Genomic DNA, 25,438 nt, shown 5'->3' on the forward strand with positions numbered 1-25,438 from the left:
TGAAACAATTTTGACAAGCTTAGCTCTGCTAAGTGTTTGTAATTATTCAAAAATTGTGAAGTGTTACTTGAGTATTTCTTGAATGTCAAGTTTTACTTGTTGACAAGCCACACCAGTTTTGAAGTAGTGGTGATACCAGCTTAAAGGGTATTTGATTCATTAATCTTCTAAATAAAGTAATTAACTTTTGAAAATAAAGGATACAAATATAGACCTCGCAAGACAATAAAATAGATAAATACATCATCTTCTTTTACACAAGCTGAAATGTTTGTAGTTTTTGTCCATAAGTCAGTTCATAGATGCATTTCTCTGTTGTACTTTACCTAAGTTTATAAGTAAGCCTAGAACAAAACCACTATACATTACAACTAAAATCAAATGTATATAAATATAATAGGGCATACATACAAATATATTATTATACTAGGATATAAGGTTAAACTGACTCATTCTTAAATTTATAAGATTAAAGAGTCACAGATTGTAGAAATAATAGGAGTTTTTCTGCAGTAAATAATTGCAGATCACAACATTCTGAAGTGCAAACAACTTGGTCCATGCAAGCATGAAAAATAAACAGATCATTAAATTTGGTTTATGCGGTGTTTAAACACGAGTAATGCAGTTTTTTACTTTATAAGACAAGTGCATTTTAAAATCAATTTGTAATGTGACAAAGCTAGTAAAATAGTTTTGGTAGTGATATGATATACTTTGATAGCTTACTTCTATGCAAACATGAATCAAGACTTTCATGTTCTGTCAGAGCAACAAAGAACCTCGCCTTGCTAAGAGAGAAATATGAATTACCAACAATACACTTTTTTTTCTTTCCCTGACTACAAAATCCCAATAAAGACCAAACGATGTACTTCCTAAAGGAAAGACTTAAGGTGAAAAATGCCACCATGCTTTATGGAAAAGAAGGGAAGTACAACGATATTCCGAGTACTTGCACAGCAGCCTCTATGTTTTAAAATAACTCCGCAGGTTATGTTTTTCATGTGATACTTAGTACAAATGGTTTATTTATTAAAATACCTACAAGAGACTTCAAATAAAAATATAGTATTCATTATTTTACAAGTTTTGGCATTTTTTAATGTAAGTTGAAAATGTGAAAATCAATATTTTAGCTCACAGAAATTTAAGTACAGAAAGAATAACTTTAAAATTGTGAATTTGTTTTTAAAATGATAAACATGGGCCGGCCGGATGTGGTGGCTCACACCTGTAACCCCAACATTTTGGGAAGCCAAGGCAGGAGGATTGCTTGAGACCAGTTTGAGGCCAGCCTGGTCAACATAGTGAGACCCTGTCTCTACAAAAGAAAACTTTAAAAATTAGCAGGGTATGGTGGCATGCACCTGTAGTCCCAGCCACTGGGGAGGGTAAGGTGGGAAGATCACTTGAGCTCGGGAGGTCAAGGCTTCAGTGAGCTATGATTGCACCATTGCACTTTAGCCTGGGCAACAGAGCAAGACACTGACTCAAAAAAAATAAAATAATAAACAATTTTTAAATTGCTTTCTGACATGACTTTACAGAGGATGACAGCTCCTTTTCCATAACCCATTACTCATATTCGGCATAAGTGAAATGAAGAATATCATGAAACATTTTTTAATCACAGTTGATGAACTACATTTTACCTAATTATTTAAGTTAAATATAATTTTAAAATCTTATAAGGCATGTTTTTGTAAAGAGTAATCATTTCATATTTGGAGCTATATTACTGGTGAGATTTTCTTTAAAATAATCTATTAAGATCAACTGTAAAGTGTCTGAGGAATACAGTTTACAAATATAGCTCCTCAAGTTTCAAACTTAGCCTAAAATTTATGCCTAATACTCATGTCTATTATGCGTCTATACTAGAAGCAGAGATGACCAAAAGGTCAAGTACTAATTACCTATAGTTCATTAAAATGAACTGGGAAGATATGTACCAATATTTTTTATTCCTCACTTTTATGGATGGCATTGGCTGAATCATAATTAACAAGGCTGTTCAGTCATATACCCCTTTTCAATTACTCAAGCCAGAAAGAGACTGAAAATTCATTCAGGCAGTGGGGTTCTCTGATACCTAGACTTTTAAAAAAATAGTAATACATTGGATAGGGAAGAGATCAAGTTTCAAACCTAGAATGAAAGAGATTTGTTTTAATACACCACAGAGTAATAATACAATAAGAAATGCCTTCTGAGATTTTTGCACATTATACATGTTAGATTGGTTAAAAACTTGATTTTTTAAAACAAAAAAATAAGATTTTTTGTTTGTTTTGGTCAGAAAGTGTTCAGAAAGGTCTCTGAAATGATAAATAAGCAATTCAAAAGCATGGTTTCTGATTTCTAGGACATTCCAGGAGAAAGTATGCAGAAAAGGAAGGGCAAGCACTTTCAGAAACACCTACTCCTATTTAGGAGATTGGATGGAGTAGCATGATCATCTAAGAGAACTTCCAAGAGATGTTGATTTCAAAAGAAAAAAACAGAGTGATGGCTCACAACCGTAATCCCAGAACTTTGGGAGGCCATAGTGGGAGGATCACTTGAGCCCAGGAGTCCATGACCAGCCTGGGCAACAAAGCAAGACCCCATCTCTATTAAAATAATAATAAAAAAAAAACTTCATTCAAGGATAAGCCATAGAAGGAATATTATTTAGGCTTGAAAACCCTTATTTTGAAGAAGACTTGGGATTTTAGGTGAAGAAAATGGTGCAGGGAGAAATAGACTGAAAATGTTTGCTGGTTATATTTTTCCTTTTAAAAGGCTTCCTCCTCCAGTGATAAGACAGCTTAGGGATTGAGAACTGAGAAAAGGCCACAGAATTTGGAGCAAGTATAATTATTTCTGTCCCAAAGGTGCCTGCTCTTTCATCTTTTTCCAAATATTGAGATTCCGGATGGCTCTGGCTGATTTCCTTTTTCCGATTTTGCACAGAAGTTCCTCATGATCTGACACTATTTGGGACTGGGAAAAGCTCACTTAAGGTGGACCATCTTAACTGCTGGGCCAAAATTTTATATTAAATACTGGAGAAAGCAAATGGGAAAAGAAGGAACAAGAGGAGAAGAAGGAAGGACAAGAAGATTTTAAAATATTTGATAGCTCTTTAGCTTGAAAAAGGAAATAAAAATTGTGAAAATAAATTACATTTAATATTTAATAATATTTGGTTTATAACTGCAATTATGTATTGATTTTTACAATGAATTAAAAATGAAATCCCATAGTTTGGGAGTGTAACATTGCAAAACAATGTTTTTTTATTTTTTATTATTATTATTATTTTTTAAGACAGTCTCACTCTGTCGCCCAGGCTGGAATGCAGTGGGGTGATCTTGGCTCACTGCAACCTCCGCCTCCGGGGTTTAAGAAATTATCTGCCTCAGCCTCCCGAATAGCTGGGACTACAGGCGCCCGCCACCATGCCCAGTTAATTTTTTTGTATTTTTAGTAGAGACAAGGTTTCACCGTCTTGGCCAGGCTGGTCTTGAACTCCTGACCTTGTGATCCACCCACCTCAGCCTCCAAAAGTGCTGGGATTACAGGCATGAGCCACTGCACCCGGCCAAAACAATGTTTTTGATAGTAAGACATGACATTCTTAATCCCCATTTTCTTAAGGGCCTCTCTTAATCTTCTGATACTCAAATTATTATCTTTTGATGCTCCTAACTTGTCATCACGGCTCTTGCATTTCTCTTTAGTTGTTGAGTGGTTTAATTCTTATTTGCTTATGATTCTAATAATTCTCCATTATCACTTTCAATGACTTTAAGAAAGTTTGCATCTTGTGCAATATTTGTATTTTGAACTTTGAATTTGATGCGTTGTATTTTATATCATACTGTCCAGGTACTGGTGCTTTAAGCAATGAGAATTATAGAGGCTAATGAGAGACAGAGAGTATTCCATGTTACTTGATGACTAATTCTGTAAGTGGCCAGTTTTGTATTATGTTTTATAAATCCAGGAATTTGATTATGAAAACTCACTCTGATCTCTGAATAGTCAAGAATGGCCTGTTTCCAAACATCCTATAAATAACTAAATTTTTATATGAAAGAAACACAATCTTTTAGAAGTATGTTTTGATTTTACCCTTAGAGATTTTACCTTCCTAAACTTTGTTATATGTATATATAGGGAAAATATAACTATAAATTAAGACAATTTAAAATGTAATTATGATCTTATAATTATAGGAGACCAGAATATGCCACCTCAAAATATACTCCTTTGGCATAAGGATTATTATTTTGAGCTGATGGCATTTGAGAAGAAGCAGGTATAAGAAAAGCTCTCTGCCCTTCCTTAATTTGCCTAAAAGCAAGACATAAATTTATAAAGACAAAAGGGTCCTCTTCCTTTCTCAACCAGGAATGATTAAAGTTGATCACTGAAGACAACTTTAGAATATGTATATGTATGAATTATATAACACACACACACACACACACACACACACACACATATAAACTTAGTACATAAAAATTACCGAATGATTTAAAAGTTCCCAAGGGGGATTGAAAAATTGTATATTACTATGAGAGGTGCATGAAAAAAAAAAGATTATGAAAATTCTGGACCAAAGTAACTGCCATGTCTTTCCTCCAGACAATCTCTACGGATTGCAAACAACCACTGACATTTTTTTTTTCTTTTAGGAGTGGAGGTTTAATAGGTAGAAGAGAAAGAGAAACAGCTTCCTCTGTAGAGGAAAGGGTCCCTGAGCGGAAAAGACCTCCTTGACATTTTATTCTACCTCTCTGAAGCTTTCAAATTCATGACCATAAAAATAGCAGGCATCAGATTATGATGGAAAGAACCCTGAATTGTGGATGTGGATTCTGGGGTTTCAAATTGGGCTTCCACTCAGAGAAGTCACCATACTCAGAAATTTCTATTCAATCTTCACATCTGCTTTGCTCCAACTTAATTTGTTTGCATAAATCGGACAAATTGCAATTTGGTCTTTCTTAACGTGATTCTCTCACTTTTACTTGATTCTGCATTTATTCCTACCCCCAGCCCTTTCCCCCTCCTTTCCTCCCAAAGGGAAGAACCTTAACTCCTGCAAGAAAATCAATAGAGATATAAAAACTCATTGATAGTTTTCCTAAAGTCAGCCTACCTTCCTCTTTACCCTAAGCACTTTGCAATCCTCTTAGCCTTGCTGTATACAGCTGTAACTGATAATGAATAAGATTTAATAAATTTGGGTATTCTCCCTTGGATTTATCATATTTCCTCAATTGTAATTATTTGTACCCTTATTATTCTATAGGTTCATAGAGTCAAAGAATCCATTCTCCTTTCACTGAAGAAATTATGCAATTAAACTTGCAATTAGACTGCCCACCGCTGAGAAACTGCCTACCAGGCCCAGAGCCTCTTTTTAAAAGGCACTTCCGTAGGAAGTTCTTTATGTAGAACTAGACCTTCTGATTCTCATTCTGTAACTGTTAGACCAGTCCTGGGTGCCTGCTAATAATGTGATAGTCTGAAAAATCAACTGATACAAACATGTTATGGATCACTGGGATGGCTACCTTATAGCTGAGCGCCATCACACAATTTCATGCTAGGTCTATACCGTAGATCCTGTGTGCCTGTCTGTGGGTTCCATGTCTGAACCATGGGTTGATTCACACAACCATGGATTGAAAATATTCCGAAAAAAACTGCAATAATACTAATAATACAAACTAAAACAAAATACAGTATAACAACTATTTACCTAGCATTTACATTGTATTAGGTAATATAGGTACTCTAGAGGTGATTCAAAGTATGTGGGAGAATGTGTGTAGATTATAAGCAAATACTATGTCATTTTATGTAAGAGACATAAGTATCTGACGATTTTGGTGTCCACAGGGATCCATTAAGGGATGATTATATTTACTTTTTTTTGTTCCAAGATTACACGATATAAATTCAAGAAATACGAGATGATGGACTATTAATACATGGTGTTGTTAGATGTCAGAAATATAAACTCCATAATCCTGACTCATGTCTGAAAACTCAGCTGCTTTATCGCCCCCTCCAGGAAGTCTTTCTGTGCTCCCAAGTTCCCCTAATGAGTTCTTCCTTTATACTCTCATGTTACCTGTCCTTGCTGTGCTATTTCGCCAGTAAACAGTGGGGAGAGGATGGGGTTAGTGTTTGGTTGTTTTAGATCTAATCACTATCTCTATTGTCTTGAAGGCAAGCCCTCCTTTTCCCACCATACCAGCGTGCCTAGTGTATAGTAGGCACTCAGCGTTTGTTGAAATGAGTCTAGCTTCTGAAAGTGCTACATTCTGGCAGGAGGTGTGCTTTTAGAGAGGCACTTTCTCAGGGGCAACTCAGAAAATGTCAAACCTTTTAAACTGCTGCTTAGAAAAATCTGACTCTGGTGACATTAACCTTTTAGAAGCCATATTAGCATTTACTTGAAGGCCATGTTTTGCAATGAACAACAGGCTACATCTAAGTCTAATAACTTGTAACCTAATAACACAGATTTAATAAAAGTTTAAAATGGATTGAGAAATTATCAGAAACCATAAGCTCCCAGATTATAACTGTGTAGCAAGGAACATATTCTCTTGTTAATCTTCCACTTCCCGGTGATCTATGTTCACTTCATCATCCCTAGAATTCAGTCAGATTAGTTATAGCACTAATTCTTATGGCTTCCAGACAGAAATATTCTTCATCTGCCCAAATCCCGATGTTCACTTGTGGATCCAGGTTTCATTGCATCACCTGGTGAAAGCTTATTGAAAAAGTGACATTTTTGTTGAGAGATTTGCCTGTTTGAAAAAATGGAAAAAAACAGCAGGCTTTGAATAACAAGTAGTACAATCAAACTTAATCTGTGTCTATTAAGCCGTTATCTATACTCACCACTTTGCTAAGCCATGGAGCCTATAAAAGAGGGACAAGACACCAAACTTTATGTAGCCCTATGGCACAATCATGTTGCAAAACATTTAATAACATTGTAAAGCAGACTGTGATTGTCTAAATGAGACACAGTCAGACAGTTCTTCTGAAAGACATCTTCAGACATCTTCTGCCTTAAGAGGAAGATGTCAGCAGAGGTCTAAGGTAGTTAGCCCAAGGCAGATGCAAGACATAGATTGTTACCATGAGACAATGGACTTGGGTAGAAGACAGCCTTGGGGAACTCTGAGCAACCAAGGTAGCATAAGTGCAATCAGAAGAGGGTGAAGAATAACTTATAAGGAGAAAATGAGAGAAGAGAGAGCTAGGAGGATACTAGAGAACTGTCTTTACTTCACAGTTACTCTTCATTTGGAACAAATATGTGTCCATTAGTATTACTCCTGTTACAGTTTACTATCATTTCTTATTTATTTATTGCTCAAGGAATTTTAGGTGGGTTATAAAAAATGCAGGCAATAAAATAGGCAACTACAACTAAAACATAAAGAGTCTATCATTTCATAGAATGGAAGAAATAGAAGGAATTTTAGAAGGTCAAGACCAAGGAGCAAAATCGAACTGAAAAGTAGACATTTTAGGATTTTACACAATCATTATTTTAGAGCCACAGATCTGGGTCTGAGCTTCCTGGCAGTTAAAGAAAAAAAAGAGACATCAGTATAATATTTTAATATTGTATTTGTTTAACCCAGGGATTCTTAAGCTGGGTCCATGTAATCCTTAACAGTTCATGAACACCCTTCAAGGGGCCCATGAATATCCTGAAATTTTATCCAAAATGTCACTTATGTCAAGTTGTTTTGAGGAAAGTATCCATAATTTCATCAGAATCTTGGAAAGGTGTGTGACCCAAGATGTTATGAACCACCGAAAAAATGGTGTTTAGTTTACATAGCACTGCCACGTAATTACATCATCTGAGGCCTGGGAAGACTAAATCCAAGGTCAGAATTAGGAATCCAAGAGCCAAATTTGGCCAGGTGGCATTTTCCGAATAATGGAATCACCAGGGTTTAAAAGTCTTGAAAAATGGAAACATCTGGCAATATGGCACTCTCAATCCAATATGATAATGACTGAAATTGCTGAGAAATATCTGCTCCTGAACCAAGCAAGTGTCCTCTAGTTTAGTCCATGCTCAACACTCCCAATGGTTCCAGTACCTTTGCTCAGCTATTTCCTGACTGGCTGCTTTAGACATTTGTGTTTCAGAGTCCCAAATTAAGTAATTTGTGTAGAACTGATAACTGAATCTAGTTTTTACTACAGTTCAGAATGAATTATTTTGTCCGAGTGATTCTCAAACTATATGTCTTCCAGAAGCCTGCTGTTACAGGTTCACCATTGCTTTTTGGTACCATTTGTCTAATAATCAAGTGTTATTAACACATCTCTAAATAGTTTATGATGCGTAGTTGCCTTTTTCATGCCTTTCATGAGCATATGTACCCAAAATTTTGTATTTTATACATCTTTGCATTCATTCAGCAAGTGTTTCTTGACAATATACTATACTACTATATATTAAAAGTGCCAGGCACTTTTTAGATTTTATATATATATATGATTAAGGTCATGCGGTCAGTTGGTTGAATTTGAAAAATGATTGATTGGCCGGGAGCAGTGGCTCTCACCTGTAATCCCAACACTTTGAGAGGCTGAGGCAGGCAGATCACTTGAGGTCGGGAGTTCGAGACCAGCCTGGCCAACATGGCAAAACCCCATTTCTACTAAAAATACAAAAATTAGCTGGGCGTGATGGTGTGCACCTGTAATTCCAGCCACTCGGGAGGCTGAAGCAGGAGAATCACTTGAACCCTGGAGGTGGAGCTTGCAGTGAGCCGAAATCCCACCACTACACGCCAGCCTGGGTGACAGAGTGAGACGTTGCCTCAAAAGTAAACAAATAAGTAAATAAATAAATAAATAAATAAATATAAATTTTAAAAAGAGAAAGAAAAATGATTGATTATTCTTAAGGGTATCATTGTGAGAAAAACTCAGTGGCTTATTTGATTTGAGTTCACAGGGTATTGCCTAGCCACGTAAGCAGCCATACTCTTGCCTAGTGTATATCAATTTAGTAGAAAATAAATTTACAGATTCTTTTATTTCTTTTTTCCTAGCGTTATTGGCTGCCTGCTTTTCAAAATTATGTGATGACTTCATGGGAAAAGAGATTCACAAGAACCAGTAACAGGAAAGCTTAAATAAGCTTGGAAATCTTTAAACTTTCAATATGGGTGAGCAATGATCATTTTTAATCATCCAAATTCATAAGATTTGATCAAAGGAAAAATGTAGTGTTTTGGTGATATGCAGGAAGTATGAAATGCATGCTACTAATGATTGAACAGTACATCTTTGATATGGCAGAAAAATGTAGTTTTATTTGTTTTGTTGTTGACTTAAGGTATGTCAATCTTAAATAATGAGAGTCAGAAAAGATTATTAAGAATAGCATTTATTCCAGTGCAACGCTTAAGGATAGCCATCCAGGAGACACAACTCCAAACAAATGAGATCAGTGTTTTAAAGTGGGAAAGGTAAAGTTTCATTTATATAGGCAGAAAGAGAAATTTTAGCAGATTACATGCTTCATATGAGACCAGTGCATATGTTACAGTGATTTGATTGGTTATAGATTGCTACATTCTAAGGAAGATTACTTTATTATTTCCTAAGGATGGGTGGACAGTAATCTGAGGGACTCTAATCTCTGGCACTCTTTGGTCATAATTATTTTCAGGAAAAAAAAAAGTCAGAAGTTGCAGCTGCATGCCATGTGACTCAGACTGCATAGCCACATTTCTCTCAAAGCTCAGAATAATTTAAAGTTCCAACAGCCTTAAGTTTGAATTTCTTAATTTCACAGACTCTAGAGATCAGTATAATAAGTAAAACCTTTTCCCCTAATTAATTAAAAGATAATGGTGGATTTAATTCATTTTCATTGAAAATGAAGAGATGAGTTATTTTAATATCACATTTTAGCTCTTGGAGCAGAGAGAAAAAATATTTTAAGTTATATAGACAAATAAAATGCTCTATAGTGCAAAAGTAAGAAAAACATAGAAGATTCCCCTGAGACAAAAGATTTTGAAAAAGATTACAAGAAAAATTATTGCAAGACATAGGTATTGTTTTATTCTTAAAGAAATATGCTTTCTTACTTTATGAAACTAGTCTGAAACTGTCTGTAAATCTACATGGAAGTATACTGAATGCAGCAACTTAGAGAGATCCAGGCATTATGAATAAAGGGTGTCCAGATTTGCCTTGAATGCCAATGGATGTTAAGCTGGTAAAACTTAACTAATAATAGCAATAGCATTTATGTAATACTTTGTAGACATTTTCAGATACATTATCTCGTTTAGTTTCCAAAGTAATTGTTGGGAAAATCAGAATACATGCAGCATTATTTTACTGATAGAGAGAGGTTGGGGCAGGCCCAAAGTCACTTAATATTAAACTGCAATAAGTAAAATCCTTCTTCCTGCAGCTTAACATCACTTTATTTGGGAACAAAGTCTCTCATTCCACCAGAGTATCTTGGCTTAGCCTGAAAACCCCAGGAGACTTAACACATTGATTTACATTTGCACTAAGATGGAAATGAGCAATTAATGATCCTTTTCTGTGGGAAGACTTTGGGAAAGGGTAATGGAAAGGGTCAGGAGCCCACAACCCTTGAAAAGGTGGATGCCTTTAAGAGGAGGTTGCAGGAAGGAAGTAGGAACCCCTGAAGGGAAATCTCTCTTTATTTGCAGGTCTTGGGAGGCCACTCTCTCCTTAATTTAAGCTATGGTAGTGAATATCATATATGAAAGTACATTTGTGTTCTTGAAATCTTTAATCTGTGTTGATTCTTTGAAATAATGAATTAAGGCATAGTTTAAATTTGCTAAGTGATGTTTAACCTAAGATGTGAAGAGTAGGAGGTAGCCAGTTAAAGAGGAGGGGGAAGCAGCATATTCCAGGAAGAAGCAGCAGTATATGCCAAGGCCAGAGGCAAGAGATGGTATGATCCATTTTATTACTGTGTTCCAGAATAATCCACTGAAATATGAATTTGTGTTTTGTTTGCACAGCTTAGGCATGTGAGAAACACAAGAGGTATTTATTTTTCTCTCTCATACCCCTGTGTCTCAGTTCAGCTTTAGGGTGAATGGAGAGCTGGGGCTTGTCTTACAGAGTTAAGAAAAGTTTGTAAAAGAACATAGTCCAGCAAAGGAGATGGGCTTTGGGACTCTAAGATCAGGAACCAGACACGACAAAAACTGAAAAAGGTTCCAGATCTTGAAGGGTTGGTGATTAGAGGTTCTGGAAGCAGCAAATTTTTACTCCATCTCCTCATGGCATCCCAGGGAGGTGTCAGGGGCTCCAAGAATGACTGGACCCAACTACCAAAGCTGCCACCCTCCAAAAGGATGTCAGTGCATGAGCGTGTTACCAGGACAGGGGAAGCAAACTTACCTCTACCCATCTTGAGGTTTTCTTTTTTTGAGACACTGTCTCTGTCTGTCACCCAGGCTGGAGTGCAGTGGCGCGATCTCAGCTCACTGCAACCTCCACCTCCCAGGTTCAAGCAATTCTCCTGTTTCAGCCTCCTGGAGTAGCTGGGACTACAGGCACACACCACCACACCTGGCTAATTTTTGTATTTTTTTTAGTAGAGATGGAGTTTCACCATGGTCAGGCTGGTGTTGAACTCCTGACCTTTAGTGATCCACCTGCCTCGGCCTCCCGAAGTGCTGGGATTACAGGTGTGAACCACTGCACCTGGCCACCCATCGTGGGTTTTTAGCTGGGACTCATTAACCAAAAAGACAGATTAAGAAGAGAAAAACAGTTTATTATAATGCATGCAATGCACATCACACAGGAGAAGCCTCAACAGAGTAACTCAAATCAGTGGCTTAGAACTCTGGCTGATATACCATCTTCAAACAAAGAACAACAAATTTGTCAAGAAATGACAGGACAAAGAAAAGTGGTTTTAGGCTTCCAAGGGTGGCAAACAGTAGGAAGGTAAAAATATGTGAGGAAATGAATGAAGTAATGTTTGTTTGCAGATTTCTCTGGTGTTATCTCTAGGCTGGTTTAAGTGTCTAGAGCTGTTTCTGGTAAAGGAGAATTTATATCTTTCCTTTAGGCAGGAAAGGGGGAGGGTAGAGAGAGCTTTTCCTGCATTTGCTGCTGCTTAATTACCTTCAGCTCAAAATAATTTTTATGTAAATTAGGCATATTTTGGGGTGACATATTCTGGTTTCCTTCACCAGCAAAGCCTCCTTCCAAAGGAAATTAAGACTTGGAATATAAGCTGTGCCCTGGGTGGGCCAAAGGTAAGACCCAGTGAAACTAAGAAAGATGGAGATGGGATTGAGAGGGGGGATATATGTTTTGTTTTTCTTAGAAGCGTGCAATTGCTATAAATACTCATGTCTTCGTCCATTTGTGTTGCTATGAAAGAATACCTGAAGCTGGTACTTTGTAAAGAAAGGAGGTCTATTTGACTCATGGTTCTTCAGGCTGTACAAAAATCATGGCACCAGCATCTTCTTCTGGTGAGGGCTTCTGGCCGCTTCTGCTTATGGTGTGTAGAGATCACATGTCAAGAGAGGGAGTGAGATGGAGAAGAGGAGGTGCCAGGCTCTTTTCAACAATCAGTTCTTGCGAGAACTGAGAGTGAAAACTCACTTACTGAACTCAAGAATAGCACCAACCAATGAAAGGAGCCGGGCACATTCCTCAGCCCCAGGCTCAAAACAAACAAGCCCAGTACAAACACATCCCATCTTCCCATCTCACCACATATCGCCATATATCTCTCAAACTTCCTGAGCCCAGTACAAACACATCCCATCTTCCCATCTCACCACATATCGCCATATATCTCTCAAACTTCCTGAGCCCAGTACAGACACCACCAAGGAAGTCTCCGATAAAAGGACAGCCGTTCAAAGTTTTACTGAAAAAGCGGGAACCAAAAGAATTCCTTTGTTCCCCTGTAACTCTCAGGCTATAAAAAGCAAACACTCGCATTGTTCAGGGCCCTCTTGTATGCTGTGGAATGGAGGGACCAGGTTGGAACTTGTAGTAAAGATCCTTGCCGCTTGGCTTTGACTCTGGACTCTGGTGGTCTTCTTTGAGGAACTAATGGTCTGGGCATAACACCCATTTATGAGAAATCTGTACCCATGATCCAGACACTTTCCATCAGGCCCCAGCTCCAGCATTGGGGATCAAATTTCAACATGACACTTTTAACAAACCTTATCCAAACTATAGCATTTCTCCCCTGGGCTCCCAAATCTTATGTCCTTCCCACATTGCAATCATTCTGTCCCAATGGTTCCCACAAGTGTTAACGTATTCCAGTACCAAGCCAAAAGTCCAAAATCTCTTCTGAGACTCAAAGCAAGCTGTAAGTCTGTAAAATCAAAATCAAGTTACATACTCTCAAAATACAATAGTGCAACAGACATTGGGTAAACATTCCCTTTCCAAAAGGGATAATTTGACCAAAAGAAAGGGGTAACAGGCCTCAGGCAAATCTGAAACCCAGCAGGGCAGACATTAAACCTTAAAGACCCAAATTAATCTTTGACTTCATGTCCCATAGCCACACTAGTTCATTGGGTGGGCTCCCAAGGCCTTAGGCAGCCCTGGCCCAATGGCTTTGCTAGGCATAATCCATGTGGCCACTCTCACTGGTTAGAATCCAATGCCTGTAGCTTTTCCAGGCTAAGATTGCAGGCTACTGGTGGCTCTACCATTCTTGAACCTGGAGGACAGCAGTACTGTTTCATGCACGTCCGTGTGAAGAGACCACCAAACAGGCTTTGTGTGAGCAACATGGCTGTTTATTTCACCTGGGTGCAGGCGGGCTGAGTCTGAAAAGAGAGTCAGCAAAGGGAGATAAGGGTGGGGCTGTTTTATAGGATTTGGGTAGGTAAAGGAAAATTACAGTCAAAGGGGGTTTGTTCTCTGGCGGGCAGGAGTGGGGGTCGCAAGGTGCTTAGTGGGGGTGCTTTTTGAGCCAGGATGAGCCAGGAAAAGGACTTTCACAAGGTAATGTCATCACTTAAGGCAAGGACCAGCCATTTACACTTCTTTTGTGGTGGAATGTCATCAGTTAAGGTGTGGCAGGGCATATTCACTTCTTTTGTGATTCTTCAGTTACTTCAGGCCATCTGGGGGTATACATGCAAGTCACAGGGGATGCGATGGCTTGGCTTGGGCTCAGAGGCCTGACATTCCTGCCTTCTTACATTAATAAGAAAAATAAAACAAAATAGTGTTGAAGTGTTGGGGCGGCGAAAATTTTTGGGGGGTGGTATGGAGAGAGAATGGGTGATGTTTCTCAGGGCTGCTTCAAGCAGGATTAGGGGCGGCGTGGGAACCTAGAGTGGGAGAGATTAAGCTGAAGGGAGATCTTGTGGTAAGGGCTGATATTGTGGGGTTGTTAGAAGAAACATTTGTCGTATAGAATGATTGGTGATGGTCTGGATACGGTTTTGTATGAATTGAAAAACTAAATGGAATAACAGAAGGAGAAAAACAGGTATAAAAGGTCTAAGAATTGGGACGACTCAGGATATCTGATTAGAGAGTGCCTAAGGAGATTCAGCATAGTCCTGCTAGCAAAGATTATTTATTTACTTCAAGAGTTAAGAGTGGCAGTTTGGGGATAGCACCAGGAGATATCAGCTGTGATGGCTTGGAGAAACAGTGTAAACCGGCAGTGTAAACAAGAGCAGGGCATGTATGAGTAGTTGAGAACGGTGAATAGGAGTATGACTAGACAGAAGATAGTAGGGATGACAAGTTTTTTGGGGCACAGTCTAAGTTGGTCTGGTGTCTGGAATGAGACTGGGGCCTAATAAAAAGGAGCATCTATACAGGAGCTTAAATGGGCTGTACCCTGTAGCATTCCGAGGACAGGCCTGAATTCTGAGAAGGGAAAGTGGTAAAAGTATTGTCCAGTCCTTTTTGGTGGCTGAGCTTGGTGAGGTGTGTTTTTAAAAGACCTTTAGTCCATTCTACTTTTCTTGAAGACAGACGACCGTAAGGGATATAAAGGTTTTTTCATACGCGTCCGTGTGAAGAGACCACCAAACAGGCTTTGTGTGAGCAATAAAGCTGTTTATTTCACCTGGGTGCAGGCGGGCTGAGTCTGAAAAGAGAGTCAGGGAAGGGAGATGGGGTGGGGCCGTTTTATAGGATTTGGGAAGGTAATGGAAAATTACAGTCAAAGGGGGTTGTTCTCTGGTGGGCAGGGGTGGATCTCACAAAGTACATTCTCAAGGGTGGGGAGAATTACAAAGAACCTTCTTAAGGGTGGGGGAGATTACAAAGTACATTGATCAGTTAGGGTGGGGCAGGAACAAATCACAATGGTGGAATGTCATCAGTTAAGGCTGTTTTTACTTCTTTTGTGGATCTTCAGTTACTTTAGGCCATCTGGATGTATACGTGCAAGTCACAGGGGATGCGATGGCCTGGCCTGGGCTCAGAGGCCTGACAGGTTTCACTGAATACTAAGAGCCTGAAAAACTGCTTGGCTGATTTGACTAATAAAGGCTCATCTGTTATCAGACTGTATTGAGGTGAGAAAGCTTAACTGAGGAATTATGTCAGACAGAATGGAAGAAATGACTGCGGTGGCCTTCTCAGACCCTGTAGGAAAGGCCTCTACCTATCCAGTGAAGGTATCTACCTAGACTAAGAGGTATTTTAGTTATCTGACTCAGGGCATGTTGAGTAAAGCTAATTTGCCAGTCCTGGGTAGGGCAAATCCTCGAGCTTGATGTGTAGGGAAGGGAGGGGGCCTGAATAATCCCCGAGGAGTAGTAGAATAGCAGATGGAACACTGAGAAGTTATTTCCTTCAGGATAGATTTCCACGATGGAAAGGAAATGAGAGGTTCTAAGAGGCGGGCTAGTGGCTTGTACTATAGCATAACCTGCCTTTGCTGGTGTGTGGCGATTAGGCCTGGTGGAACCGCCATCAATAAATCAAGCGTGATCAGGGTGAGGAACAGGAAAGAAGGAAATTTGGGGAAATGGGGTGAACGTCAGGTGGATCAGAGAGATACAGTCATGGGGGTCAGGTGTGGTATCAGGAATAATGTGGGAGGCCGGATTGAAGTCCGGGCCAGGAATAATGGTAATTGTGGGAGACTCAACAAAGTGTGAGTATAGGTGAAGGAGCTGGGAAGCAGAAAGTATATGTGTCAGGTATGAGGAAGAAAATAGATTTTGGAAGTTATAAGAACTGTAGAGAGTGAGTTGAGCATAGTTTGTGATTTTGAGGGCCTCTTAAAGTATTAAAGCAGCAGCAGCCGCTGCACGCAGACATGAGGGCTAGGCTAAAACAGTAAGGTCAAGTTGTTTGCACAGAAAGGCTACAGGGTGCAGTCCTGGCTCTTGTGGAAGAATTCTGACCACGCTAACCATGCCTAGGAAGGAAAGGAGTTGTTGTTTTGTAGAAGGTGCTTGGGTTTGAGAGATCAGTCAGACACGACTGGCAGGGAGAGCACGTGTGTTTTTATGAGAATTATGCCGAGATAGGTAACAGATGAGGAAGAAATTTTGGCTTGATTGAAGTAATGGGGGCTGTCTATGAAGCTTTGCAGCAGTACCGCCTAGGTAATTTGCTGAGCTTGATGGGTGTCAGGGTCAGTCCAAGTGAAAGCGAAGGGAGGCTGGGATGAAGGGTGCAAAGGAATAGTAAAGAAAGCACGTTTGAGGTCTAGGACAGAATAACGGGTTGTAGAGGCAGCTATTGAGGATAGGAGAGTATATGGGTTTGGCACCACGGGATGGATAGGCAAAACAATTTGGTTGATAAGGCACAGATCCTGAACTAACTTGTAAGGCTTGTCTGGTTTTAGGACAGGTAAAATGGGGGAATTGTAAGGAGAGTTTATAGGCTTTAAAAGGCCATGCTGTAGCAGGCGAGTGATAACAGGCTTTAATCTTTTTAAAGCGTGCTGTGGGATGGGATATTGGCGTTGAGTGGGGTAAGGGTGATTAGGTTTTAATGAGATGGTAAGGGGTGCATGATTGGTCGCCAAGGAGGGAGTAGAGGTATCTTATACTTGTGGGTTAAGGTGGGGGGATACAAGAGGAGGACACAAAGGGGGCTTTGGATTGGGAAGAAGGGCGGCAATGAGATATAGCTGTAGTCCAGGAATAGTCAGGGAAGCAGATAATTTAGTTAAAGTGTCTCAGCCTAATAAGGAAACTGGGCAGGTGGGGATAACTAAAAAGGAGCTCTTTAAAGAGTATTGTCTAAGTTGGCACCAGAGTTGGGGAGTTTTAAGAGGTTTAGAAGCCTGGCCGTCAATACCCACAACAGTTATGAAGGCAAGGGAAACAGGCCCTTGAAAAGAAGGTAATGTGGAGTGGGTAGCCTCCATATTGATTAAGAAGGGGACGGGCTTACCTTCCACTGTGAGAGTTACCCGAAGCTCGGCGTCCGTGATGGTCTAGGGGGCTTCCGAGGTGATCTGGCAGTGTCAGTCTTCAGCCGCTAAGCCGAGAATATCTGGGAAGGAGTCAGTCAGAGAACCTTGGGCCAGAGTTCTGGGGGCTCTGGGAGTGGCTGCCAGGTGAGTTGAACAGTCCGATTTTCAGTGGGGTCCCACACAGATGGGACGCGGCTTAGGAGGAATCCCGGGCTGCGGGCATTCCTTGGCCCAGTGGCCAGATTTCCAGCACGTGTAGCAAGCTCCTGTGGGAGGAGGTTCTGAGGAACGCCTGGCCGCTGCGGTTCAGGCGTTTGGAAGTTCTTGTGTGCTGGAAATGTGGTTGGGGTTTGTCTCACAGTGGAGGCAAGGAATTGCAACTTTTTTCTATTATTGTACACCTTGAAGACAAGGTTAATTAAATCCTGTTGTGGGGTTTGAGGGCGGGAATTTAATTTTTGGAGTTTTATTTAATGTCGGGAGCAGATTGGGTAATAAAGTGTATTTTGAGAATAAGACGGCCTTTTGACCTTTTAGGGTGTAGGGCTGTAAAGTGTCTCAGGGTTGCTGCCAAACAAGTCATGAACTGGGCTGGATTTTTATATTTGATGAAAAAGAGCCTAAACGCTATCTGATTTGGGATAAAGAAAAAGGAGCATTAACCTTGACTATGCCTTTAGCTCCAGCCACCTTTTTAAGAGTAAATTGCTGGGCAGGAGGGGGAGGGCTAGTCACGGAACGAAACTGTAAGCCGGACCAGGTGTGAGGAGGGGAGGTGATAGAAAGATTATAGGGTGGAGGAGCAGAGGCTGAGGAAGAATTGGGACCTAGCTCGGCCTGGTGAGGAGCAGCCTGGGGAGGAAGGGAGAGGTCAGATGGGTCTGTAGAAAAGGAAGATTAGAAAGACTCAGCGACGCTTGGGGTTGGTACTGAGGGGACAGGTGGGAGGGAAAGAAAGAAGATTTGGGACGAGTTGCACTGGGTACAGAGACTAGGAAGGGACTGATGTGTAAAAGAATGCCTGGACGTCAGGCACCTTAGACCGTTTGCCTATTTTAGGACAAGAATTATTTAGATTTTGCAGGATGGAAAAATTCAAAGTGCCATTTTCTGGCTATTTGGAACTACTGTCGAGTTTGTATTGGGGTCAAGTGGCATTGCAGAAGAAAATAAGGCATTTAGGTTTTAGGTCAGGTGTGAGTTGAAGAGGTTTTAAGTTTTTGAGAACACAGGCCAAGGGAGTAGAAGGAGGAATGGAGGGTGGAAGGTTGCCCGTAGTGAAGGAAGCAAGCCTAGAGAAAAGAGAATAGAGAAACAGAGGGAAGGGGTTCGGGGGTTCTTACCTTCCAGAAAAGTGGGAAAAGGGGTTGGGGCACAGAGATAAGAGGTCGGGGTACAGAAATAAGGGATTGGGGTGCAGAGATATAAGAGGTTGGGGCACGGAAATAAGGGATTGGGGCACAGAGATATGAGGTTGGGGCGTGGAAATAAGGGATTGGGGCACAGAGATAAGAGGTTGGGGTGCAGAAATAAGGGATTGGGGCACAGAGATAAGAGGTCGGGGTGCAGAAATAAGGGATTGGGGCACAGAGATAAGAGGTTGGGGTGTGGAAATAAGGGGTTGGGGTGCGGAAATAAGGGATTGGGGTGCAGAGATAAGAGGTTGGGGCATGGAAATAAGGAATTGGGGGTTCTTGCCCTGTAGAAAAATGGGACTTGCCGCTAAGGGTGAAGGAGAAGGGGTTGAGGGGTACTTGCCCCTCTCCCAGAAAAGCAGAGAATGGGTAGAGATAAGGAGAGAAGGGGTTGGGGTACTTGCCCCTTCCCCAGAAAAGCGGGACTTGCCGCTAAGGGTGAAGGACCAAGGCAGGCGTCCCTGCATGGTCTGACACCCTTGAAACATGGGTGTATAATCAGAGAGGCGTCCCTGCAATGATTAAACACCAAGGGAAGCCTGCCTTCCCAGTCCGTGACCGGCGCCGGAGTTTTGGGTCCATGGATAAAATGTGTCTCCTTTGTCTCTCCCAGAAAATGAAAGGAATTGAAATTAAGAGAAGGGAGAGATTGAAGAGTGGAAAGGAGAAAGTGGTTGAGGGACAGTGAGAGAGGTTGGAGAAGAGAGTAAGAAGAGGCCGCTTACCCAATTTAAAATTGGTGAGATGTTCCTTGGGCTGGTTGGTCTGAGGACCTGAGGTCATAGGTGGATCTTTCTCATGGAGCAAAGAACAGGAGTACAGGTGAATGATCTCCCAAGGGAGGTCCCCCAATCCGAGTCACGGCACCAGATTTCATGCGCATCTGTGTGAAGAGACCACCAAACAGGCTTTGTGTGAGCAACATGGCTGTTTATTTCACCTGGGTGTAGGCGGGCTGAGTCCGAAAAGAGTCAGCAAAGGGAGATAAGGGTGGGGCTGTTTTATAGGATTTGGGTAGGTAAAGGAAAATTACAGTCAAAGGGGGTTTGTTCTCTGGCGGGCAGGAGTGAGGGTCGCAAGGTGCTCAGTGGGGTTGCTTTTTGAGCCAGGATGAGCCAGGAAAAGGACTTTCACAAGGTAATGTCATCACTTAAGGCAAGGACCAGCCATTTACACGTCTTTTGTGGTGGAATGTCATCAGTTAAGGTGTGGCAGGGCATATTCACTTCTTTTGTGATTCTTCAGTTACTTCAGGCCATCTGGGGGTATACATGCAAGTCACAGGGGATGCGATGGCTTGGCTTGGGCTCAGAGGCCTGACATACTGGTCCCACACTGCCCTAGTAGAGGCCCTCTGCAGTGGCTCTGCCCCTGTGGCAGACTTCTGCCTGGGCACCTAGGCTATCTGATAGGTCCTATGAAATTGAGGTAGAAGCTACCAAACCTCCACTACTCTTAAATTTTGCATACTTGCAGAGTTAATATCACATGTAAGCTTCCAAGGCTTATGGCTTGCACCGTCTGGAGTGGCAGCTAGAGCAGTATCTGGGGCCCTTCCAACCATGGCTAGAGTCAGAGTAGCTGGCATGCAGGAAGCAGCAACCTAAGGTGGCATCTGGCAGTGGTGCCCCAGGTGTGTACCCCAAACAATTCTGTCCTCCTAGGCCTCTGGGCCTGTGATGGGAGGGGCTGCCTCAAATATTTCTGAAGTGGCTTTTGGGCCTTTTTCCCACTGATTTGACTAGAAGCACCCAGCTACCTTTTATCTGTGCTGATCTCTCTAGCAAATGGTTGCTTGTTAACACCCTTGGATTCTTCTCTTGACAATGCTCCTTTTGTTCTCTACTACATGGCAAGACTGCAAATTTTTCAAATTTTTATGCTCTGCTTCTCGTTTAATTATAAATTCAAACTCCACGTCATTCCTTATCTCCCACATCTGATCATAAGCTGTTGAAAGCAGCCACATCACTTCTTAAACACTTCGCTGCTTAGAAATCTCTTCTGCTGGATACTGTAGATTGCCACTCTAGGGCATGCATGCAATGCATCCAAATTATTTGCTATATTGTAACAAAGGTGACCTTTGCTCCAGTTCTTAACAGTTTCTACATTTCCACCTGAGACCTCATCAGCAGAGCCTTAACTGTTTATATGTCTTTCAGCATTTTGGTCACAACCATTTAACCAGTGTCTAAGAAGTTCCAAACTTTTTCTTATCTTTCTATTTCTTCCGAGCCCCCCCAACCTTTTCCAACCTCTGCTCATTACCCAGTTCCAAAGCCTCTTCCACATTTTCAGGTATCTTAATAGGAACACCTGACTCCTGGGACCAAATTTATGTCTCAGTACATCTGTGTTGCTATAAAGGAATATCTAAGGCTGGGTACATTATAAAGAAAAAAGGTTTATTTGGCTTGTGATTCTTAAGGCTGTACAAGAAGTATGGTTCCAGTATCTGCTTCTGGTGTGGGCTTCAGGCTACTCCTGCTCATGGTTTGTAGGGATTGTATGGCAAGAGAGAGAGCAAGAGATAGGAGGAGGTACCCGGCTCTTTTCAACATCCTATTCTTGTGGGAACTAAGAATGAGAACTCACTCACTCTCCCAACAATGGCACTAAGCCATTCATGAGAGATCTCCCCCTACAATCCAGACACCTCCTATCAGGCCCCAGCTCCAACACTAAGGATCAGATTTTAACATGAGACTTGGCGGAGCCAAGCAAAGCCTATCCAAACTATAGCAGCTCACTTGGGAGATGTCAGTTGCTTAGCTTAGACTCAGAGATCCTAAGACTCTGAGGTCTGGTCCAAGCCTTTAGAATGTGAATGGCTCATACTTACTCTCCTCTCCAGAATTTGTGGGATTTCCGAAGGTTTCAGTATTATTATTTCCTACACATTCATACATTTAGAATTAGAAGTATAGGCCAAGTGTGGTGGCTCATACCTTTAATCCCAGCACTTTGGGAGTCTGAGGTGGGAGGATCACTTTAACCCAGGAGTTTGAGAGCAGTCTGGGTGATATGGTTTGGCTCTGTGTCCCCACCCAAATCTCATCTCTAATTGTAATCCCCATGTGTTGGGGAAGGGGCATGGTGGGAGGTATTTGAATCATGGGAGTGGGCCTTCCCCTTGCTGTTCTCGTGATAGTGAGTTGTCACAATATCTGGTTGAAAGTGTGTGGCACTTCACCATTTATTCTCTCTCTCTCCTGCTTCAGCATGGGAAGATGTGCCTTGCTTTTCCTTCGCCTTCCTCCATGATCATAAGTTTCCTGAGGCCTCCCAGTTATGCTTCCTGTTAAGCCTGCAGAACTGTGAGTCAGTTAAACCTCGTTTCTTCATAAATTACCCAGTCACAGGTAGTTCTTTATAGCAGTGTGAAAATGGACTAATACACTGGGCAACATAGCAAGAACTTGTCTCTATTTAAAAAATGAGCCAGGCCTGGTGGTGCATGCCTATAAGACCCAGCTACTCAGACTGAGGCAGGAGGATCCCTTTAGCCCAGAAGTTTGAGACTGCAGTGAGCTATGATCACATAACTGCACTTCAGCCTGGGCAAAAGAGCAAGATCCTGCCTCAAAAATAAATAAATAAATAAATAAATAAATAAATAAATAAATAAATAAATAGAAGGAGAAGGAAAGAAAAAGAAAAAGATTAGAAAAATCCATGCTCACAATGATTTGATAAGTTCCATATTTTTTATAGTCACAAGTAACAGAAACTCATGTAAAGATAGGCCATACAAAAGTAAAACCTGATGGAGTTGAGGAAATACTACCCCTAAACATGACACCTTAGCATTTGAGAAATCAGCAGAAGGAAAATCACCTTTACCTTCCACTCACCCTTCTCTGCTGAAGCAGGTCATAAAACCTGGAAAAGTCACCCTCTGACCTTCTTTCACTATTCTCCCCTGCAGCAGATCATAAGACCTTCATTTCTGAGGTACCCTTTCTATACCTAGAGCAAAGGAACATATTTACCTCTGAAGCACAGACATTCAGAAAAGAATCTGTACAAACAGCCTTTGCTAAGTTCTCCCCAGTTTATTACCATTAGATCATACCCTTTTTTGTTCCAGTCATATTTGCCTATGACGGTACACTCATCATCAAACCTAAGCATAAAAATACACACGTTTACCTGTTTCTTTGAGTCTTCATTTCCTTACAAAGTTTCCTGTGTTACATAAAACTTATATTAAATCATTTGTGTGTTTTTCTCTTGTTAATGTGTCTTATGTTATAGGACCCTCAGCCATGAACCTAGCAATGGATGAGGAAAAGAAATCTTTTCTCCCCCTAAACATTTATCATGTATAATGAAAACAAGAGGTAACACTCATATGCAGAGCACAAGCTCTTTTCCAAGTACCATCCTAAGTGATTTAGCTAGATTAAGTTCCATGATCTTTTTAACAATCCTATAGGTAGATGCTGTTTTTATAACAAGTATGACTGTTGGCAAGGGAAGGATAGTGGATGAAGAAATGCAAACACTGATTAGGCAATATTTTCCATCAGGAGAGAAAATGACACTGAGCACTGGTGAAGTAAGCTAAAGGTAATTGCTAGACCCAAATCAAATGCTATCATAAGAGAAGAAAAAAATCTATTATTTGTAACAAAGGTAAAACTAGCCACAGAACAACTTTTCGCCAGAGAGAGAACAGATGAAATGGACTTATTTTTGCCCCCTACCTGTCTGGGAGTCAGTTGCTTTTTGTGTATAAGGCTTTTTTGGCATTATCTCTCTTGGGCTCTCGTTGAACAATTAGGGCTTACTGACAGATGACTTTCAGCATTATTGTCAGGTGGCTGTACCAGCCTGAACTCAGCCATCATTTGGGCCTCCCGTTGATTATAACAAGCCAAAACACTGTGCAGTTGGAAATTGTAGGTACTGTTGTTCAATAGAATCTACTGTCTATTTTACAGCAAAATTATCACGAAAAGCATTCAGTAAATTAACTAGTTTGACTGCAAGGAGATTCTAGTATTATTGTATTTTTCCCACCAGGGCACCCAGGGGAGTTTGCTCATCTGTAATATTATTATTATAATCATGTTATTTCCGATGTTTTATTGCCAATGTCATGGCTGACCTTTGGCAAAATTGCAAAGTATCCAAAGTTCATTTTAAGAGTTCTTTTCAGGCATACCTTCCCCCATCTTTTTGAGAAAGGCTGCATTGTATTCAGCCTCAGGAATGCTCAGATATTCACTGAACCTCACTGGAATTAATGAAGTGTACTTCATAATATCGTTGAACACCAAAAAACATGTCCCCAGGCTTCAGCTGATCTTCCCATCACTAAATCCACTCATAAATTCCCAGTCCTTATTTGATCTGACATATCAGCAAACCTTTAAAAAACATGTGATCACATCCTTTTTTATATACCGTGTTTTTTGGTCCCATTAGCCTCCTGGATATCCCATTTCCTGGGTTTTCTTCGTATCTCACTGATAGAATTTTTAAAATCTCGTTTGTCTCTTCCTCTCCTTCTTTCCAGCTTTTAACATTGGAGGGGTCCAGTGCTCAGGCATTGGTCCTCTTCTCTTTCTCTCTACATTTACTTTTTGGGTGATCTCATTTGGTCTTATTGCTTGAAATACCATCATATGCCAGTGAGTCCCAAATTTATATCTCCTGTGTGAGCCTTTCTCCTGAGCACTAGACTCATGCACACAGACTGCCTACTTGAAAGCTTGTCTTGAATATTTACTAGGTATCTCAAACTTAAGCTGACCAAAATTGAACTCCGTATCTTCCCCAGAAAATCTGTTCTTCCTGAAGTCTTTTTCCATCTCACTTGAAAGAAACTTGATCATTCCAGTTAATTCAGGCAAAAGCTTTGGAGACATCCTGGACTCCATCTTTCTCTCATCACACATCCAACTTCACACCTCTAACTTCAAAATACATCCAAAATTCAATCACACTTGACCACTTCCAATTACCTCCAGTGTGTTAAAAGACAAATCTTGGCACATTAAAATTTTTTAAAGTTTATTTGAACAGACGACAATTCACAAATGGGGCAGCTCAAGACTGCAAGCAATTTGGGGCTCCAACAAATGGGCATAAAGGGAAGGCTTTTACAGGGTAGACGAGGCCGGGCATGGTGGCTCACGCCTGTAATCCCAGCACTTTGGGAGGCTGAGGCACGAGGATCGCAAGTTCAAGAGATCGAGACCATCTTGGCCAACATGGTGAAACCCTGTCTCTACTAAAAATACAAAATTTAGCCAGGCGTGGTGGCATGTGCCGGTAGTCCCAGCGACTCTGGAGCCTGGGGCAGGAGAATCACTTGAACTTGGGAGGCAGAGGTTGCAGTGGGCCCAGATAGTGCCACTACACTCCAATCTGGTGACAGAGTGAGACTCTGTCTCACACACACACACAAAAAGGTAAATGAGGAAGCAGGGTAAAAAAATTGATTGGTTAAAGTGATCTAGTTAGAAGTTAGTTAGATGGTTTCAGTTGGTTATGCATAAGTAATAGAATGTTCTTCTTATATATATATCTATCATATATACATATGTATATA

General features: G+C 40.8%; 1 long non-coding RNA gene across 3 annotated transcripts in view; it reads left to right on the forward strand.

Moving 5' to 3' along the window:
* Positions 1–25,438, forward strand: part of LOC129532165 (uncharacterized) — a 165,535-nt gene that overhangs the window by 14,881 nt on the left and 125,216 nt on the right. For 2 of the 3 annotated variants that reach the window (XR_008677803.2, XR_010129695.1), the window contains exons 2-3: positions 9,108–9,224; positions 22,098–22,193. This is a non-coding gene — a long non-coding RNA (uncharacterized lncRNA). Of the gene's footprint in view, positions 1–9,107; positions 9,225–12,266; positions 12,330–22,097; positions 22,194–25,438 lie in introns of all 3 variants that reach the window. The other variant, XR_010129696.1, reaches the window with a different exon arrangement.

This window comes from Gorilla gorilla, chromosome 11 (genome assembly GCF_029281585.2).
Source record: "Gorilla gorilla gorilla isolate KB3781 chromosome 11, NHGRI_mGorGor1-v2.1_pri, whole genome shotgun sequence".
Lineage (NCBI taxonomy): Eukaryota > Metazoa > Chordata > Mammalia > Primates > Hominidae > Gorilla > Gorilla gorilla.